Source organism: Corapipo altera, unplaced genomic scaffold, assembly GCF_003945725.1.
Source record: "Corapipo altera isolate COAL_440 unplaced genomic scaffold, ASM394572v1 75, whole genome shotgun sequence".
NCBI classification, from domain to species: Eukaryota; Metazoa; Chordata; class Aves; order Passeriformes; family Pipridae; genus Corapipo; species Corapipo altera.
The window spans coordinates 10,996,670-11,005,808 of NW_020884887.1; the positions used below are offsets into that span (position 1 = coordinate 10,996,670).

General features: G+C 44.9%; 1 pseudogene; it reads right to left on the reverse strand.

The window, feature by feature from the left end:
* Window positions 1-1,975: 1,975 nt before the first annotated feature.
* Window positions 1,976-2,807, reverse strand: LOC113947188 (annotated as a pseudogene).
* Between the last annotated feature and the right edge of the window lie 6,332 nt (window positions 2,808-9,139).

The following is a 9,139-nucleotide window of genomic DNA, read 5'->3' on the forward strand; positions in this document are numbered from 1 at the left end:
TCTCCGTGATGTTGTGTTTGAAAAGTTTTGTGCAAGAACCCAGCAGGTAGAGAGCTGTGTGAGCTGCCAAATTGTTAGACACCAGAGAAACAGGCAGCAGGCATAAGGCCATGAGGAAAACTGGCTTTCCTCGTTCTGTGGCCCACTGAACTACTTGCAAATATATTTGCTGTGGGTTGCTTCCCAGGAAAGACTTGAATCTCTGAGGAACATGAGCTGCTTTGAGACCCTTGAATACAGGAGTCACAAGTGTGTGGAGGAACAATTTTGTTTAAAAAAAGAAAAATAAATGTCTCCACTAATATTTGTGGATTGCCAATTACTGAAGACATGACCTGATCATAAAAGCCATGACAAAAGGTTGCTTTCTAGCTTCCTAATCTGGCTGTGATGGCTCTTCTGCCTAGGAGATCACCTCTGCACTGCTCCTAAATTTACTTTTCTGCCTTGCTGCTTGCCAGGGTATGTGCACAACGTTGTAAATTTGCCCTGCACCCTGAGTGTACTGTCCTCCTCTCCAGTCTGTTCACAGATGCTGCAGCCCAGAGCTTGTCCTCTTCCAAAGTGGTTTCAGCAGAGGAAGCTCCCTCCTTGCACATCTTAGCGATCATCAGGGAGGGAAGCACAAGACAACAATAAAAACTGGCTAAATACTGCTTATTTTTAATTAGCTTCCTTGGAACAGAAAACAACCATGTTGATATTTCTTTAGAATCATTCTTGTCCAAACAACTCAGAAATGCTTACAAGCAGTGGAGCAAAGCCTGCGGTTGTCCTGCAGTCAATACTCATACTCCACACTGAAAGCAGTAGATGCAGCCAGAGAATTACAGGCACTGTCACCATTAAAAACCCTCCCACACCTGGATTCAGAAATCATTACTTAGATTTTGAGAGTCTGGAATAAATATTTATCCCTGAGAATTCAAAATTTGCTTTTCACTGAGTATTTAACAGCACTTTCCAAGTAAAGTCTGCCTCCTCAATACACAACTGATGACAACACAATTACTGTAACATGTGTTCAATGACAATGCTTTTTGCTGCAGCAGCGCTGTTCAGCTGACACAGAGGACATGTTTTACAAGCCTCTGGGTGCTGCACTTGTTCTGTGTCACAGAAGAGGAAAGCAAGGCTCAGCAGTTTAAGATCAACTCAACTAGGATTTGACAAAGCTGGAACAAAGAACTAGCTAAAAAGAGCTATACTTTCTATCCACAAGGAAATATGGTATAAGTGCTGTTCTTCAAGGCAAAGTGGAAGAAGTAGCAATTAAAGTTTTCCTGAGGGACAGTGAGAAGTGAGCACTGCCCCTGTGTTGCTGGTCTGCTGGCAGAGCTGTTTGCTCACGCACCTCAGTGGGGCTGTGGACTGAGACCTCTGGAGACCAAAGGTGCCACTGGATCCAAGAGCGGAGGTCCAGCCACAGCCTGAAGGTTTCTTGGGCTTGTTTGTAAATGAAAAGGGGTAAGCAAGTGGCTGTTGCGCTCACAGCAGGGATGGGGAGGGCAGAAAGGTGCTGGGCAGCACAAGAAATAGTCCTGAGGTTGACTCAGAGAGAGACAATTTGCGAGGCACCAGATTCCTGGGGAAAGGCAAGTTTGGACATGATGATTGTGGCCTCCTGTCACTTGTGTCCCTGTGTCCTGGAGAACAGGATGACAGGCATGGTCATACTATGATCATACCCAGAGCTGCACACACGAGGCAACACTCACAAGGTGAAAAACCCCATGTGACTGATGCAACTTTTACCTCATAATTGTTTTCACCTGTGAGGGCTTGAATAATGCTGCAAGGTGCTGCTGCTTTTACCCATGCAGAAACAGCCCTGGATGAGTCAGAACATGGAAATAGCTCCACTGACAGTGAAACAAAGACCCTGGTCTCCTGCCATAGTGTAGTCAGTCACTGTGTTTGGAAAAGAGCAGTTCCAATTATGCATTTCAGTATACAGAGTGATTGCTCAGAGAACCTAACACTTCTGCAGAGCCTTGTTACCTCCTTTAGCCCTTTTGTTCCCTGCAAAACTTCCTTCCAAAGACACTTCCTTTCCTTTCCCTTCTTCGAAGTATTTGCAGGGCTTTTTCCCCACTCTCTGCTTAAATGTGTTAGTCTGCTCGTTTTATTTCTCCTCCTCTTCTATCCAGTACACACTGGGAATGACAAAGTTGGATATAACTTGAATGACAAACATGGCACTCTGGGCAGGACTTGATGATGGGTTTCCTGAACTGCTTGTCACATCTGCATTGCCAAATGCAGGACAAGGAGCACATGTGGTTGCACTTGGAAAGGATCCCAAACCTCCTCTCTCTCTTTTGGTTTCTGTTACACAACTTCCATGCAGATGCTGCACACCTTGTCCTGACTGGCCTGGAAGGTGATGGCCTTCTTCATGTCGTGTTCAAGTGCACATCATCTCGTGAGCATTCTTCTGTTCTTGGCTGAAAGGCTGAAGCACTTGCAGCTCACATGTCCCTGTGGAGGTCCAGGCAGTGCTCTCCAAAGAGCCACGCTCCTGCACACGGACACAGCTGCTCCCCGTCACCATAGGAACTTCCAGCCACTGGATCTTCCAGTCTGCTCCAAATGGCTCCCAAGTAGGAATGGGGCTTCACTTCCAGGTTGTTATTTTGGTCACTGCAGCACATCACATCACTGGAGGCATCAGGCTTCTGCTTCTCTTCATTCAAGCCACATGGGTTTCTGTCCCTGAGCACCAGCATCCTCTTCTTTGGCAGTGGGGCCGCTCCCAGGGGGCTGCCAAGGGCTGTGGGGGCTGCAGAGGGAGGTGGGGATGTCATGGGGAGATTAACTGATGTCCTTTTAGTGACATAATTAGAAAAACCAGGATTCCAAAGAAACTATTGGGCGTTAACAACCCAGCTCTCACTGATTTTACATGAAGCCAATTGGAATTTCACACAACAGACTGCGGTGCCAGGTAGACCTTACAAAGGCCGATGAACCCCGAGCTTTAATAAGACATCTTTACCTCTGTAGCAATCTCGTGTTATTGCACTCCTTGAAGCAACAGACAGTTTCAATCAGTTCTTGCCATGCTAGTTTTGCTATCTTAGTTCTACTTAATTGGTTACTGCAGGGTTGGCTCGGAGAGTTCAGATCTGCGCTTTGAAACCACTGGATTCTTATATCCAACCAAGGAAAGAGAAATGGGATTTCACACAGCAAAGTTGTCAGTAACAAAACTGGACCAAAAATGCTGAACCACTGCATAAATGCATTAGCTGGGGTCCACTGACACAACCATCTGCTGAGCTCAGCCTTGGAGACTGGCTCCCAGCAACTGAAGCCCTAAGTTATTATTTTAATAGTCGTGTCTGAATTCTTGTCTGAAGTCAACTGCCACTGCAGAAGGCAAGTCAGACTTTACTGTGGCCTCATCGTGTGGGTTTGTTGTCCCTGTGAGTACACCCACCAAGCCCTCAGGTTTGACTGCCCCCTCCCCAGTTTTCACATGCAGATCTTTTGCTGATTCCTCTTTTGAAGGTTTTTGTTTCTGGTGCTCAGATCTTGGCTGACAGGAGTGCAGCCATGCTGTGTGCTGATTGCAGCTGGCAGGTGGATTAGAGGCCATTCAGATGGCTGTGAAATGCCTCTGCGAGACAGAAATGGCAGAACAATGGATTATTTCACCATGAAGAGCCCAGAAACTGATGTAGACAGTCACGTTGAGGAGACAAGCTGAGGAGCATGCAGACATAAAGCAATTTTTGCTTCCACAAGCCCCAAGAAATCTTCCCAGCTCAAAGTTTTGGGGATCTGCTGCCAGCTCTCTTCCTCCTCTCCTAAGCTGGTTCATTTCTCCGAGGTACAGGATGTTCTCACAGTTTTCCAAAATATGTGGGAGCTACAGTTGCCAAGTAACAAAACCTCATCACTCTTTTCCTGAAATGCATAATTCCTCATTTTTCTACTTCATGGAATGGGCAGATGAAGCTGTGATTTAGGACACTTTTCTGGGATCAGGATCATTTAGACTCCTGTCTTGCCCCTGGATAAATCCATCGGATACAGAGTTCAAGGTGAGGAAGGGATCTGACTGCCCTTTTGTCTCCTGTCTTCGAAAACAAAACTGGGGATGCATTTCATGATTCACTGAACTGACTCAGTGACCAGTGTAATGAGATTTCATTAGGAATGCAGTGATGCTGCAGCTAGGGAGAGGCAGCCTGACATTTTTTCAGGAGGTGTCCTTTCCCCTCATGGTTGATCTCAAGCAAGGCCAGAACAAAGCTGATAGATCCCACTCCTTCACAGGAATTATGAGCAAAATTCAGCTCATTGTGCTATCTGTGGAACTAAAGGAGGTCCACAGAAGGACAAACAAGATGATGAGGGATGACAAAGCTGCCTTTGGAGATGTGACTTGAACCAGGAGAGGAGAAAGCTGGAAAAGGAGGACAACATCAAGATTTACAGTGTGAAGAAGGCCCTAGGTAAGCTCTGGTTCAGCTGCTGTTCAGGAAGTCCCATAGTACTGGAAACAGTGGGAATTTGCTGAATCTAATAGGGGTTTGGTTTTAACAGTTAAAAGAAAGTGCTTTTTTACACTGTAGGGAGTGAACTTCTGGAACTGGCTGCCACAGGAAGCAGACGGAATTGTCAAAGTCAGGGAACAATTAGACAAAATCACAAGCAAAAAGTCTAGAGAGGGACACTAAATGTCCTGGGCAAGCATGTCCCCTCTGACATCTCTAATACCACAGTTGTGGCTGTTGTGAGGAGTATGAGGGGAATGGACCACTAAAGTGATCAAGCAAGTGTGCTTTCCCTAAAAAGCATTTTTTATTTTCTAGATCTACGACAGAATACTGGACATGATAGATCCAGGTTTGCTGTTATTTCTTACTTGTCTCTAGTTTGATAGAGGCTCTGTTCTTCCTGCACCGTGGCAGAGTTCATTCCCCTTTTGATGTGACTCATCCTGGTCCCAGTAGAGCCAAGAAACTACCCCAGGTTCCATAAAGAACTATATTAAACTCCAAATTTCATCCAGAGCCTCATCCTCTCCTGAATATCTTGAAATCTTATTCTGTGTCCTACTTTCCTTCTTCCTTCCATGCAGCAGCAAGAAGCATCTTGTGGCTGAACTGCTTGTGAATCTTGAAGATGAACAGTGTCTGAAAGTTGGTGACACATCAGCAGGTGACACAGTGACAACTCCATGCTTGTGCACTTCAATAAGCTAGTTATAAACAAGAGGGATTCTGTTCTAATGTTCCCAGTCTTTGCTACCACACTGAAGAGGATTGGACTAATAAAGATCTCCTCCTGTGAGCTCCATGAGGCATCTGCACTATTCCTTCTGCACTCATTACACTGAGCAGAACATAGACCAGAAAAAAGCATTCTTTGCTGGCTATAAATCATGAGTGACACTAAGGTATTGCTATTAGCAGCAGAAAAATGCCTTCCTCCCCCGACCTCATCCAGCCTTGTATACATACAACATTTTGGCAAAGGGTGCTGGGGTGTCTGAATGGAAAATTAAATAGAGGTTGTGTTGTCTGAAGATAAATTGGTACCTCCCTTGGCGTGAGTGACTTTGTCTTTTTCTGATTTGTCTTTTAACTTACAAAACACTGAGGCTAGAGATAAGGATGTGCTTTAGAACCCTAGCCTTCGTCCCCTCCCAGGCCCTCCTGAGCAAATCCCATCTCTGAAATGAGCTCAGACAGAAGATAAATGTTCTGGCAGTAATATGCAATATTATTTTTGGCGCTCAAAGAATCTCAAGCTAGATAAGGGAAAACTGAAAGGAATACAAAGCTCTGATTTTTTCAGATCCAACAGTCCAAATTCTGCTCACCCATATGAACCCAGAATCCTTTCTATTTTTCCGGATTATTGCAGTAATTCCTGATGTTCACCAGAGTAGCTGGTTCCGGGGCCTTATTTAAAATCCAGCACATTCAGAGACCCTGGTGAAATCACACAGTAACAGAGCTGAAAGACAAAGGCATGCACAGACAGCACCAACTCCCCAGCTCCTGCCCAAAGGCTGATTTGGTTTCTGACCATGTTAGCTGTAACAATGATAAGATTAACACCTGATATCAAGGGAAAGGCTGAGCTGTCTGTGACCTCCTTCAGCAGAACAGAACAGAGCTCCAGCCCCTCTGGCATATTAGCATATGTTAGAGGAACAGCCTCTTTCCTGGCCTAGTATGTATTTCCCTGCAGAGCCTTTGTGCAAAGCTCAGAGCAGTGTTTCTGCCGATACATCCGTGGGTATTTTGAATAAAACATGTGCCATTTGACATTGTTTGCCTGGGCTGCCATGGATAATGGGAGAGGGCACCTGTTACTGCAGGGCAGAGAGCCATGAGGGGCTGGATCTAGCCTTCCTAGGAACAGGATGCAGCACAGGCAAACACAGGAGTGTGTCACGTCTTTGATTCTGACTGAGCCCTGAATGAAGGACCCGGCTCACCCCGCATTCATCTAAGTGCCAGCTGTATTTATTGCTTTAAGACAAGCAAAACTAAAAAGCCCAAACCTCTGCTCTCTGTGCATGCATTACCTCGTTACAGACGAGTATGCTTTGGAAATTAAATGGGGAGAGCTTTTCAGAGCAAACTAAGTGTTTTTGAGGCAACGTTTCTAGTGCTCAGAGAGGCTCCTGTGTCCAAAGCACAGCTGTGCCCTGCAAATTTCCACGTGTTTTGTCAAGCCTGGAAGTTTGATAGGAGACTCTGTGAGTCTTGAGAGCTCTCAGAGCAGCCTGTCATAGGGAACAACAGTTACTGAAGCTGCTGGTTTTAAACTACAAAGTTGCTATATCTCAGCAGTCCTTGTATTTGAGTGACATGTGAGGAATGGCTGCATGGAGCAAATAGAGGCATCCCCACCTGTGGCGTCTACTCGAAGTTAATAATTTGCTAGGGGTCATTTGGCAATTAAGAACTGTTCAGTGGCACATTTCATAATACAAGATTTGTATGATATGACCAGAAGGAGTGTCCTAGCATAAGAAAGGGAACTTAGAATCTCTCTCCTAAAAGCTGTGAAATATCTTCAGGTCAGTTCAGTGAAGCAGCATTTTGAGAAGGATGTCAGGAAGAATCAGGAAGAGCCCTTAGAGGAAATTCATTTGGCCACCAGGAACAAAAAAACTTTCTGTCACATCAGCTTTAATGAAACACTTGTTCATTTTCATTTCTGTCACTGTGTTCCTAACTGTAATGAAATAACTTATCCCTGTCAGCTGTTGTGGCAGTGACAGAAGTCGCTCATCCCGTGTCAGTAACACCAGGGCCGGCTCTGCAGAGAGGAGCCCATGGTGGGCATTCCCTGATGCACCATTGGCAAGGAGCAGGCAGTGGGAAGATGACTCCAAGATTATCTGTAACTACTAAAGGATCTGCCCTTGACACCCATAGACCAGGGTCATACCCTGTCCTGAGCTCTAAAGAGTTCAAAAACTTAAAATGCTGCTGGTCTTTGGTTTCATGAGGCTGATCATGGCAGCGAGGCCATCTTTAGTGGAGTGTTAATATTCAGGGAACCATCATCTCCAACAGATTTCTGTTTCATGGCAACAAATTCATTCCTATCTTCTGTGCAGTCACAAAAATCCATATCATACTATTTATTTGCTCTGATCACCCTTTGGTATGAAGCTTTGCTTCCTTGCTCTTCACCTTCTCTTATTCTGTTTGGCACTGGACACTATGGCCACTTTCCCTCAATAACAATTGTGGTTTTCCACAGGGACATGTATACACAGCTGAGAGCTGGTTTCCTTGCCTGCAGTGGCTGTGGAAGGTTGTAACTTTTTCCAATGGCAAGGAGAAGACAGCAAGCTCACAGGCACATCTATCAGTGAAGCTGCACAAACCTATTAAACAGAGCAAACAAGAACTTCGCTGCTATACTTCAAGTAAATAGTTTCTCCTTCTCAGTTTGCTCCAGGATAAAAACCCCTCTGCCCTGTAAATGCCACTGCCAGTATTTATTTGTAAAGAGCTTGGATCTGTTTATTTACTTATCCATATTTAGTTTAAAAGTCTGGGCTCAAAATTAAACAGTCATTCATTATGTCATTATCTGCCATGCTCTGCAGTCAGATACTGTGTGTGGTGTCACAGGACAAAACCTTTGGCAAGGGCTCTAGAAGAGCAATTTAGCTCCTCATCCATCTTGGCTGGCAGCATGATTGGCTTCCAAGATTGCACTGCTAAATTTGTTATTTTACTCTGACATTATTGAGTGTTAAATCATTTTCTGAAGTGTTTATTGGTAATAGTTGAATTCTTTCCACCCATTTAAGCTGCTTTTGAAACACAAACATTTCCTTGTATCTTGGAGCTTGATGGAAAGGTGGGGAAAGTTCCTCAGGAGGATGGATTGTAGAAATGACCAGCTCATTAAGTAGGGACAGAATTTACCAGTGCTGTGGAGGAGAATATCCTCCTCCTTCCATCAGGATGAAACAGCAAACTCCCACTTCCACTCCACAGCACTCACATGAGAAAGGTTAACTTGTGTCTTGGTTCTCCCATCAGGAAGCAGATCACCCTTTTACTGGAATATCAATGACTTCCTGACAGGATCTTCATAGATCCTGAAGCTCCCTGAGAAGAAAGACAGGCTGTGATCTGCAGGATCAGATGCTGAGGAGGTTATTAGTAATCACTGTGTTATTAGTAATCAGTGTGGAGTGGGGTCTGCAGCCTCCACTTGGCATTGATGTCTTTCAGGAAGGAACTAGAAACCACTTTCTTGTACCTATTTGGGGAAAATGGAGCAGAGGATCAGAGAGCAGAAATAAACAGAGAGATTAAAATCTAGTGTGGCAGTTGGAAGCTGAGCTGGAGAACAAGGGCCAGAGGCAGGTCAAGCTTGGGAGGAGGCAGGAGAGACAGATTTTCAAATAAACCCTTTGGCAGTTGATCTCTTGAGGATATAGATGTGACAGCCCAGCAGCCTGATCCAGGCTGATGTACTCAGTACTGGAGGTCCTCTTACCTCTTCTCCTTGCTCCAGTGAAGACCCACAAATCAAAGTTTTTCTTTTCTTTTTATTTTTAATGAGCATGTCTGTTGAGTTTCTTTCCTGCATCTGGGAGTTACTTTCCAATCTGATGAACACTGACTTTTAGAGACGACAC